Consider the following 13,025-nt stretch of genomic DNA (forward strand, 5'->3'; position numbering starts at 1 on the left):
TGTTTGCCAAAACATTTTGAACATGCGACAATCATAGCTTATGAGCTCTATAGTGCTAGGCTTTTCCTCTCTATAGTATACTTGAATTGAGACCAATGCCAATTCTTTACTTGTCTGGATTGAAATTTCCTTAGGTTGCAAAAGGTTTGGTATGATGAGAGGAGGCGCACTCTGAGATTTGTCATTTGGCATCTGACTCATTGACCGTCCATGCTCTTGCATATGGTGCAACCTCTGATTGTGAAGAGAAAGATTGTGAGTTGTCCATTGTAGACAAACATTCACACAAGAAGGCCAGTATTTGTGCTTGGTCACTGCGCACTCTTTCGTGGGGCCACCATGGTGGCAGTTTTTTTTCCCCACAACACATGCTCTCTTGGTGCCTCTTTCTAGTGGAGTGGTTCAATTCAACAAACATATTGACGATGACCTGTTTCTGCGGACACCACTCTTCTATGCCGCATTACAAAGGATGATTGTTAGTCACAATCTCTGTGGTTGAATCAACACTAGAAAGGGGGATTACAAACATTATGGTAGGATCAAAGCAATCCATAAATGTTTTACAAGAGGATTATAACTAGTAATGTGTAGGGTACCTTGATTTAGACAAGATAGAGAGGATCAGGAAACCTCTGTGTAACCATTGCAACTAATGGTTTTGCTAGAGTTGTCACAATGCCAAACTTCTCTTGAATGTCAAAATTAGGAGGAGCCTGCCAATGGAAGCCTTGTAGCAAACTTGCAAGTTGAATTTGTACATTCAAGAGACCTAGCAAAGAGCCAGGACATCCTCTTCTCCCCGCACCAAATGCTAGCAATTCATAATTCTTTCCTCCCATGCTCAAATTGCTATTTGAAAACCTATCTGGCTTGAATAGTAAAGGCTCATTCCACATACCCCAATCTCGACCTATCGCCCATGCATTCACATACACTTGCATATCTTTGACTACATCAAAGCCCATGAGCTTGCATGATTGAGTGGCCACATGAGGTATCAAAAAAGGTAAAATTGGGTGTAACCTCATGGTATCATTGACAACTGCTTTTAGATATGGCAGGTGGGCAATGTCTGACTCGTGCACCACATGCTCCATGCCCACCACTTTGTCGATCTCTTCTTGCACGAGTTTGAGCTCGATTGGATTCGCTAGTAGCTCGGCGAGTGCCGGCCACTCAATTGTGTATGCCGAGGTAGCTATCCCTCCAACAAACATGTCCTTGCAGAAAACATAAAAAGAAAAATGTAAAGCAATGCTCACACACACACACACACACACACTGTGTGTCAGAGCAGCTGACCATAGCTACACACACACACACACTTGGTCACGACTTCTGAACTGGATAGTATCTATGGGGCTCGGTTAATGTTCTAAATTGCCATTTCTGGCCACAATATATGACCTCTAACCTATTACACTCAAATCTTTTTTTGAGTTGTGGCTTTAGGAGATTTTACCTTATGTTATACATGCTAAATTACTGCCTTGGGGCTGTGGTTGCTCTAGCACCTCATCTGGAGGGGGTTGTAGACTACACTCCGAATCACTGTCTGAGCTCAAGTGGTTAAATTGAGTTTTTGCTTGGTAAGGGAGTACCTTGTGTTGTACAAATGCTTGATTTGTTATGTGGATCACATTGGTTAATATTAGAGCTAGTTACCATAAAGCTAAAAACTTTCCCAGCATCTTGTTTTGGCTACCCTATGGGTACTATCCCCTAATCTACCTCCTACCAGTTTTAGTTTTTAGCTAAAACTTACTCTTTGGCTCCTGAAAAACCTGGGCAGCTTTCAAATTCACTATTTCTACTTAGGTTTTCATCATGCTGTCGTGACAGTCATACTGCATCACTGCCCCGCGCAGACAATCTCGCATAAACGAAAAGTTTCCTGCCTTGGCTTCCTTACCTCCCACTCATTGATGGAATCCTACCTGGATCACCTCGTACATTCATCGATTCTAGGCGGCCGCGGCACCACCACTAATGAGTATCTGTCGCAGTGCATCCCTGCCTCCTCCACTATAAAGGTGAGGGTGTTTTCCCCTCACTTAGGCTTGGTCTTCCTTAGCTGCTTGGAAAATTGCTTGGCATGGCGACTGCTCACAGGTTTTCGTTTATCTCATGCTCTGATATCTGACTATAAAACAAGATTAAAAAAAATATTTTTTTGAAGAAATGGTCTTTTGGGATTCTATTGTCTTTTCAGATTAGCAAAGGATCTTTGGCTGCTTGACTGGTACTGACTGTATAAAAGATGACATTAAATCTGGTGATGGTACTGGTTATGCATAAACTCTGGTGATGGTACTGGTTTGGGCTTCTTTATCTTGTACCGACTGATCCTCTGCTAAAAACCTGGTGATAGTGATGGTTATGCATAAACTCTCTGGTTTTACTAGAATACTGCCATATTCTGAGACTGGTCTTTTGGGATTCTTTTGAGAAACTAAATACTGGCTGTTCACACTAATAAAGGATTTTTTTGTTGGCTTCTTGACTGGTATTGACTGCATACTTATTAGAAGATGGCACCCAATATTTCATGCATATGGGTATTATTCTGGTTTTTTTGACACTAATGGTGAGTATAAAGGCTGAATGGCTGGTGTGGATGCTGGATATGCATGCATTTTCTGATTACTGGAAGGTAAGTTGCTGGTTATGCTACCATATTCTGATGGTTGCAATTGGTTACGTTACATTCACAAAAAAAGGGGGGAGTTTATACTTGAGGATCTGGCCTGGTCGAGCTAGTTCTACACAGAATGCTTCTTGCTTTTACCTTGGAAATTTGATTGCAAAGGGGAAAGCTCTATGTCCTTTTTGGTTGCTAAAGGCAAAGAGATAATATATTTTTGCTATTGATATTTTGCTGGCATTGCAGTAGGACTTGGTAAACTACTTGCTCACTTGTGATTAGAAGCACAAAATAAGATTTTCTCTGAAAACCTATATGGTATGCTTGTTGGCTTAGTTTTACCTACAAACAGGGATTGGTTGGCATTGGCTATGTGGCTAGGATCTGACCATTTTCATGCATATATCATTCTAATTCATCTGGCTCTTAGAGGCACTGCCTTAAAATGTATGAAGGCTTGAATTTGACTTTCTGGGCTTAGGTTTCATTGAATCTGATGCATGGTATGGCTGGTCACTATCTGGCCCTGATTTTTAGGACTGTTAGGTTGATTCCCCATCTGGTTGGTTGAGGAAGGCATTCATGCTAGCTAACTTGATACTTAGATAATTATTGACAGGATATTTGATACTATGTACCTGCTGGTCTTTTCAACCTGATTTTAAGATTACTTTCTACATTCATGAATAGTTTCGGTTGGGTAGGACTCGCTTAACCGACGTGAGGTTTGACCATCCTACTGACAGCTTGTTCTTAGCAGGTGTTGAGTGTAGACAATTAGAAGTGGATTGGCCTGGAACACTGCTAATAAAAACATTAGAAATCTAACCTTTCTGTGGCCTGATCTTCAAGTTGTGTTCACCACTTAAATCTGATGCTCTCGCTAATGGTACTTGGATGTGTTGCAAATTTTACATACTATGATCTCCTTTTTACTATTAGGAGGATACTTCATCTTCTGAAGTCTGGGGCTATTGTGAGGAATAGCGTACATTGAAATATATGAATAACTCTAGCAAAAAAATGATGATGCAAAATCCTCGAGATTTTAAATGTGCAGGACAGTAGCTAGTTAAATTTTTTTAAGTTCGACATGGATAGCAACTGATAGATTCTTTGAAGCCTGTCATACGTAGCCAAGTCTAACATATCTGTTGTCTTGACTATATGGATGCAGGTGAGAATTCTATCTTGGCTTAAAGAGGTTTAGCTGTTGTCTTGACTATATGGATGCAGGTGAGAATTCTGTCTTGGCTTAAAGAGATTTAGCTTGCTGCAGTCCGACTTTGGAAGCATTTGATGATGCAATTGGGAAAATTTTTGATACCTTTGTATAAATTTTTTTGGAATGATACTTCGTTCGTACTATATTGTATAGTTTTGATTCAAAGACTGAATTGTTTCTGTACTTATCTTTGCCTTGACATCTTTAGCCAGTCATCTTTTTGAACTTCTTGTTCAATTGGTGTGTTATTTATTTAGTTTAACAGCTACACACACACACACACACACAAAAGAGACATACCAATATGAAGGCCTTGACATTATCATCAGTTATATGCTCCTTACTTATTAAGGGCAGAGAGAGGAGGAGATCTAGAAGATTTCCACAGGCGGAGGAGTTGATATTGCTAGAAGAAGACTTGCTATGCCGTCGTCGGGAGTCGATAATCTCCTGCAAAACAATGTCCAGCCTGCGAGCTATTCGCTGATTGTGTCCGCGAGCACCTTGAATGTCCATCCATGCAATAGAGGGGAAAAGATCACTTAGATTGGAGATACCGAAGCAGTGTATCAACTCATCAAGAAGATGAAGGAGGTTGAGAGAAGGGTCTTCATCATGAGAGCCTCCTACAGCCATTTCAAGCAGAGTTTTCCCCAGCACCATCCTGGAGATCATGTTGTTGCTTGCTTGCAAGAGATGGGTGCGCATTGCCACAGACGTCAAATCACATTGATTCGGCTCTGCACGGTGGCGACCGCTAGCAGCATCTATAAACTCCTTCATGATACTCCTGACAAGCATGTGTGCCTCTGCCTCCCTCACATGTCTGAGACCTCTACCCTCTTGGAGCTCACTAGGTCTGTCACACAAATCTGCCTCATAAGCCACCAGAAATTGTTGCGTGGGGAGAAGGCGGTGTCATTGCAGTTGTAGATAGCAGTGACAATTGCCACAGGGCGAGGACGTCCAGAGAATACCTGATCATGTGTTTGGAGGATGAGACGGGCTGCTTGTGGCGAGGAGGCGACAATGACTGGGATCGATCCGAAACGAAGCCACATGAGGGGGCCACGGATTTTGCTGAGGTTGAAAAAAGAGCTCTCTGAGAGTTGTCTCCAAGGAGGTGGAGGTGGCCAATGATGGGCAGGCCTTTGGGGCCAGGGGGCCTTAAAGAGATGTTTCTCTTCCTGCATTGCCTGCAATGCATGCAGCTGTTACAAGGACATTCAAAGCAGACAGCCATTGCGCTCTGCAGTTTTCATTGCTGATGAGATCGATAAGATAGGCAGAAGAGTAGACCATTGCAGCCCTCCTTCCGACGAGTCAAGAGTGTTCGGCTAGAAACGCTTCCTGTAACAACATAACAAGATAACGAATGTTATGAGCGCTCAACGAAAATCCTGGCCATCAGGTCAGGATTTTTCGAACGCACCGCTCCACACATTGTTATGTGCAGCAGCGTGTGAGAACAAAGGAGCTCTCCTTAGGTGGGGGCGTTTTACCCTATTAGGTACAGCCTACGGTCAATACATTCTAACGACCGGTCTATCCCCCACTTGTAGAGAGGGAGATGCCGTTGTCCACCAATGTTCACATGGCCGCTCTTGATCTATGCTCTCCTCAACACCCATCATCACAACTTGCTATCTCATCTTTGCCTATTTGTATCACCAACTCAACTAAATAGCCCCAACATTCATACGTTTTGCATCCCAGTGCAAAATCAAGGTTTTGATGGCTTGGTGGATTCAAACTGGCACGATCTTTCATATCCATTCATGTTGGTATAACTATATTCTTGTTTGTATATCTTTCTCAATGTATAATTAACTCTAGCTACACAATTTCAAATTACAAGTCAGGTGTGTTAGATCATGCAGAGAACTAGAGTGCTTCGTTAGCTGCGTTCGTATCGAATTATGATGAAGTAAAATATCGAAAACTATATATGCCATTTCAACATTTCTCAAATGAAAAAAAAAATCGTTTATTTGATGCTTTAAATTTATGTCTAAGATATTTATTAAATGGGAGGAGAGACTTCAAAATGAAGGAGAGAGAGAGAGAGAGAGAGAGAGAGAGAGAGAGTTCATCAGAGGTGTTTGATTTTTTAATGCTAGAGAAAATGAAGCACGGAGAGAGATTTTATCAAAGCCTGTTAGATTTTTTTACCTGAGAGTGTTTGGGATACCGATTGTCGTGGTTCAGAGGCGTTCTTTGCAAAAATGGGATACCGATCGTAGTGCTTCAAAGGGGTACCTCGCAAAAAACCACAAGGAGGGTTAGAATTTTGTCAAGCTCAACGTTCATGATCATACAAGATGTCAATGTTATTAATTGTTTGTTGTTCCATTTTCAAGTTTTTTTTAAAAAAAACATGCAAGTCTCCTTACATGGGGGAGTTTGCACAATCTTCCCCAATTTTTATAATACAAGGGAACGTGCCATTCCCACGGCAGCGTGCAATTTTCAGTGCATTCATTAACTGCGTTCTCAGTGTCAAAAATAAAAAAATGATAATGCTTAGTCACCGCGGGATTGAATCTCTCTCGTTGATGCACTTCCTTGCATCAATGATGTTGGGCATCTTGCGTAGAGCCACATGCCTTCAAGATGCATGCATAGGTGATCGCATCTAGAGAGAGGCCCTCACTTCGCATCTGTTGGAAACAAATTAGAGCTTTCTGGCCCTGCCTCCGTGGGACAAATCTTACAATTAATGCATTCCAAGGGTCCACACTCTAGATCACAAGAACCATGATAATTTTTGCAACAGCCCGTGACTAGTAATCTCATCATTAATCTCTCACCCATGTCAATGTCTTTCATAAGACTACACACCTTCAATGTGCAAGTGTAAGTGATTGCATTGGGACAATCGGAAAGAGGCCTTCACTATCCCATGAGAACAACAAAGTACTTCCTTGAAACAGCCACGTTGGGCTTATCTATAATAGTGATGACAGTTCGGACATGAGAACTTCGCATGCTTTTGTGAGTCTGCTTTATGTGTTTCATGAGTATTGCTTCTTCCCTAGAGTTGTTAGTGGATTTGTTGCCTTTCTGTGGACATTGTAAGGGCACCACATTTGCCATACATATAAAGAAAATACGTGCTAAGAACAACCTGTTTCTGAATAGCTTGTGACTGACTAGCACTCTCATCATAAATTCTCTCACCCATGTCAGCATATTATGAAGTCTTTCAAGATGCTAGCATAGGTGCTTGCTTCCATAGATGATTGCATTGGAGAAAGGCCTTCTGCTTGCATATGCTTAGAACAACCTTGACGAGCTTCCTTGCCAACATCCTGCATCAATTCAAAGTGATTACCCATGTTGTGGTTTTTCTGTGAAGGTACCAAGAAAGAACAAAGGAATCCAATCTCCTGTTTTCATTGAAAGGCTGTACTTTTGACGATTTGCTCAGTTTGCGATGAGAAAGACGTCAGAGGGCCGAAATTGTAGTTTAGAGCAAGAATATCCAGATAGCTGCACGTCTTGACAAGTCAACTGATGAAGGCCATAAAAAAAGCGAGCAAGCAGCTGCACGTCTTGACAAGTCAACTGATGAAGGCCATAAAAAAAGCAAGCAAGCAGCTGCACGTCTTGACAAGTCAACTGATGAAGGCCATAAAAAAAGCGAGCAAGCACTTGCTCTTGGATGGTCGATGCCACATGGATGAAGGATTCTTGCTTTGCATCCATTGGAAACAACCTAGGGCTTTCTGGTCCTTCTCTTGTTGCGCACATCTCGAATCAGCGCATTCCAAGAGACGACATTCCAGATAGGAAGCTCCTCAAGCACATTGTGTGCTTCCTCAAGCGTACCACATTTGACATACATATCGACCAAGACAATACTGCCAAGCACATCTTTCTTCAATAGCCTTTGACTCACAATATACTTCTGAGTTTTTGTGCCCATATCAATATCTTGTATAGAGCCACATGCCTTCAAGATACCTGCAAAGTTAATGGCATCTGGAGAGAGACCCTCGCTTTGCATACTTATCGACCAAGATAGTGCCAAGCGCAACATCTTTTAGCAACAGCCTTCGACTAGCAATAAAATTGTGAATTTTTGTGCCCATATTAGCATCTTGCTTAGAGCCACATGCCTTCAAGATGCATGCGTAGGTGATTACATCTGTAGAGAGGCCCTCACTTTGCATCTCCTAAAAACAAACTAGAGCTTTCTGCCCCTGCCCACGTGGGACAAATCTTGCAATTAGTGCATTCCAAGAGTCCACACTCCAAACAGGAAGCTCCTAGAGCACTTGCGTAGAGCCACATGCCTTTAAGATGTAAGTGTAGCATTCAAGACAAAAATATAGGTGACTAAATTTTGAGAGATACACTTGCTTTTGCAGCCGTTGAAAACAGCCTAGAGATTTCTGGCGCTGCTCTTGTTGTGCACATCCCGCAATTAGTGCATTCCAAGAGGAAACATTCCGGACAGGAAGCTCCTCAAGCACTTTTGTGCTTTCTCAAGCGCACCACATTTGGCATACATATCGACTGAGGCATTGCCGAGCACGACATCGTTTCTCTTAATTACGTAGAGCCACATGCCTTCAAGATGCATGCATAGGTGATTGCATCTAAACAGAGACCCTAGCTTCGCATCTGCTGACATTGCGAATAGAACACCTGATAGGGAGCATGATAGACTTGAAAGTCGTCAACAACTGTGATTAAAAAATCTTGCAACGTGTGATGCTTGTGTAGGTGATTGCATCTGGAGAGACATTCCGGACAAGGAGCTCCTCAAGCACTTTTTGTGCTTTCTCAGGCACACCACATTTAGCATACATATCGACCAAGAGAGTGCAAAGCACGACATATTTTTTCTTTCATAGAGCCACATGCCTTCAAGATGCATGCATAGGTAATTGCATCTAAACAGAGGCCCTCGCTTCGCATCTGCTGACATTGCAAACAGAACACCTGATAGGGAGCATGATAGATTTGAAACTCGTCAACGCTTGTGATCGACGTGTGATTAAAAAATATTGTGACATGTGATGCTTGTGTAGGTGATTGCATCTATGCCCGCGTAGGTGATTGCATCATGAGAGAGGCCCTCACTTCGCATCTGGATTTTGACTGCAACGATTAAAAAAGCGCGACGGAGCCACATGGCTTCCAGATGCCTGCGCGTAGGTGATTGCAGCTGGAGAGAGACCCTCACTTTGCATCTAGATTTTGACTTCCAGGCCATATCATCCCACAACTTCCTTGCCACAGCCATGAGGGGCATATCTTGCAATTAATGTGCCCCACGAGATGGCAGCCAAGTCCTACGTAGTGCCACCTGCCTTCAAGATGCAAGCAGATGTCATTCCATGCCCTCGCTTTCATATGTTGAAAACAACCCAAAAATTCTTGGCCCTTCGCTTGTTGGGGATGTCCCGTGATTAATGCATTCCAAGAGACAACATTTCGGACACGAATCTCGTCAGGAATCTTGGCATTGAGGGTCTAGGAAGGTCTGGATTGTTTTCAACATTCCCTGACTAACAATATCATCTTGAATTTTGTTGCCCATATCAGTATCTTGCGTAGTGCCACCTACCTTCAAGACGAAAGCATACTCAAGCACTTTTTGGTGCTTTCTCAAGTACACCACATCTCGCATACATGATCATTGCTTCTATGTAGTGCCACATGTTTTCAAGATGCAAGCATAAGTGATTACATCAGGGGAAATGTCCTTGCTTTGCATCCTGAAAATAGCCAGCAAGAGCTTCCTGGCAGAGATGACATTCCGGACATCAAGGCATTGCCACATGCCTTCAAGACAAAATCATAGGTGATTGCATCTAGAGAGATGCCCTCGCTTTGCATCTATTGGAAACAGCCCAGCCCAGGGCTCCGTGGCCTTGCCACATTTGGCATAGATGTCGACCAAGGCAGTGCCAAGCATTATGTTTCGTAAAAGAGAACCACAATATTGATCAAACCACCGCCAAGCATGACATCGTAGTCCCAACAGTCCCCGACTAGCAATCACATCGTGGATTCTGATACCCTTGCGATAGGCATATTGAGCATATCTTGCAACCAACATGTTGTAGGTGATGACATTCTAGAGAAAAATCCCAGCATGAACTTTTCATGCTTTCGTGACAACACCACATTTGGCATACATGTCAACCAAAGAATTGCCAAGCATGACATCCAAGCGTGCTGGATCAAGTATCTTCTCATTAATACGCTCACCCATGTCAACGGCTCGTGTAAGGCCACTGGCCTTCAAGGCGCAAGCATTTGCATTCAGACTGAATTTGAAGAGATGCATTCGTGAAAACGGCATAGAGCTTTCTAGCCCTGCACCTATCACGTGTATTCCACAATCAATGCATTCCAAAACTCGACTTTTGGATAGGAAGCGCCTCAAGCACTTTTTGTGCTTTCTTAAGCGCACCACATTTGGCATACATATCGACCAAGGTAGTGCCAAGCACGACATATTTTTTCAACATAAGCATCTTTGGTTGACATGTATGCCAAATGTGGTGTTGTCACGAAACCCCAGTACGAACTTTTCATGCTTTCGTGACAACACCACATTTGGCATACATGTCAACCAAAGAATTGCCAAGCATGACATCCTTCACCAAGCATGTTGGATCACGTATCTTCTCGTTAATACTCTCACCCATGTCAATGGCTTGTGTAAGGCCACTGGCCTTCAAGGCGCAAGCATTTGCATTCAGACTGAATTTGAAGAGATGCATCCGTGAAAACGGCATAGAGATTTCTACCCCTGCTCCTATCGCGTGTATTCCACAATCAATGCATTCCAAGACTCGACTTTTTGGATAGGAAGCGCCTCAAGAACTTTTTGTGCTTTCTTAAGTGCACCACATTTGGCATACATATCGACCAAGGCAGTGCCAAGCACGACATCTTTTTTCAACATCAGCATCTTTGTGAATTTTTGTGCCCACATCAGCATCTTGGCGTAGATCCACATGCCTTCAAGATGCATGCATAGGTGATTGCCAACTGGAGAGATACACTTGCTTTGCATCTGCTAAAAATGGCCTAGAGCTTTTTGGCCCCGCTCTTGTTAATCACGTGCTGCAATCGGTGTAATCCAAGAGGTGACATTTTGGAGAGGAACTTCCTCAAGAACCTTTTGTGCTTTCTCAACTGCATCACATTTGGCATACATATCGACCAAGACAGTGACAAGCACGAAATCTTTTTTCAACATCAACATCTTTGTGACTTTTTGTGTCCATATCAGCATCTTGTGTGAGCCACATGCCTTCAAGATGCATGCGTACGTGATTGAATTTGGAGAGAGGCCCCCACTTCGCATCTGCTAGGGCATTTTGGCCCTTCCCCTATGGGTCAAATCTTGCAATCAGTGCATTCGAAGAGTCCACACTCCAAACAGGAAGCTCTTCGAGCACTTGTGTAGAGCCACCTGCCTTCAAGATGTAAGCATAGCCTTCAAGACCAAAATATAGGTGACTAATCTTGCTTTGCATCCACTAAAAACGGCCCAGAGCTTTCTGGCCTTGCTCTTGTTGTGCACATCCCACAATCAGTGTATTCCAAGGAGGCAGGATTCTGGATAGGAAGCTCATCAAGCACTTTTTGTGCTTTCTCAAACGCACCACATTTGGCATACATATTGACCAAGATAGTTCCAAGCACGACATCTTTTTTCAACATTAGAATCTTTGTGAATTTTTGTGCCCATATCAACATCTTGCATAGAGCCGCACGCCTTCAAGATGCAGGGCATTCCAAGAGGCGACATTCCGGACAGGAAGCTCCTCAAGCACTTTTGTGCTTTCTCAAGCGCACCACATTTGGCATACATATCGACCAAGGCATTGCCAAGCACGACATCTTTTTTTGTCAACAGCTCCTGAATAACAATATCACCCTGAATTTTGGTGCCCATATCAACATCTTGCGTAGAGCCACATGCCTTCAAGATGTACGTGTAAGTGATTGCCTGCCTTTGTTGAAAATAGACCAGACCTTTCTCCTGTGGAAAATCTTGCAATCAGTTCATTCCAAGAGTCCACACTCCAGACTTTGGTGCTGCTCTTGTTATGCACATCCCGCAATCAGTGCATTCCAAGAGGCAACCTTCCAGACAGGAAGCTCCTCAATCACTTTTTGTGCTTTCTCAAGCACACCACATTTGGCATACATATTGACCAAGTCAGTGCCAAGCACGACATCTTTTGTCAGCAGCCTCTAGCACTGTCTTGTTGCACACATCGTGCAATTGGCCCTGCTCTTGTTGTGCGTATCTCACAACCAGTGCATTCCAATGCTTTGCATCAGCTGAAAATAGCCTACTTGCCATCAAGATGCAACCATAGATGATTGCATTTGTAGAAAGGATTTTCATTCGCATGACACAAAGCTTCCTTGCCAAAGCCATGTTAAATCTGCAACAATCAACATACTCCACGAGATGACATTTTGGATAGAAAGCTCATCAAGGTGTTTATGTACTTTCGTAAGGGCACCACATTTTGCACACACACTCACCAATGTGCTCTTGAGTAGAAAACTCATCAAGAACTTTCGTGAAGGCAACACATTTAGCATGCATTCTTTCCAGACACATCTTGCTCCAAAATCCACTGACCAACAATCTGTCGTGAATTCTCTCACTTGTGTGAAGATTCTGCATAAGGCCACATGCGTTCAAGGTGCAAGCATAAGTGATTGCCTTTGGAGAAAGGCCTCCTCCTCGCATCTAGGTAAAACAGCTGAGAGTGTTCCTGCATATAATGCACTCCAAGAGACGACATCCCAAAGAGGATGCCCATTAAGCACATTTTGTAAGGGAATTGCATTTGACATACAAATTGATGAAAGGACTACCAAGCACAAAATCATTCTCCAACAGCCTTTGAGTATAGAATACCATAGGCCCTGTAGGTGCAAGCATAGTTGAATGCAGATGGAAAGAAACCCTCGTTTGCATGTAATTAAAACAACACAAAGCTTCCTTGTTGGGCTTATTCTACAGACAACGAATTTCAAGTGAAGAACATGCCTATAAAGACATTTTCATGATTTCATGATGGCACCACATTTGGAATACATATAGGCCACCGCATTTCGAAATAGCACATGTTTTTGCAATAGCTCATGACTAGCCAGTCG

At 43.0% G+C, this 13,025-nt stretch overlaps 1 pseudogene; it reads right to left on the reverse strand.

The window, feature by feature from the left end:
• Nucleotides 1-605: 605 nt before the first annotated feature.
• On the reverse strand, nt 606-5,180 carry LOC147459839 (cytochrome P450 71A1-like; annotated as a pseudogene).
• Between the last annotated feature and the right edge of the window lie 7,845 nt (nt 5,181-13,025).

The sequence above is a fragment of the Adiantum capillus-veneris genome, chromosome 4, assembly GCF_014529385.1.
Source record: "Adiantum capillus-veneris isolate H3 chromosome 4, ASM1452938v2, whole genome shotgun sequence".
NCBI lineage: Eukaryota > Viridiplantae > Streptophyta > Polypodiopsida > Polypodiales > Pteridaceae > Adiantum > Adiantum capillus-veneris.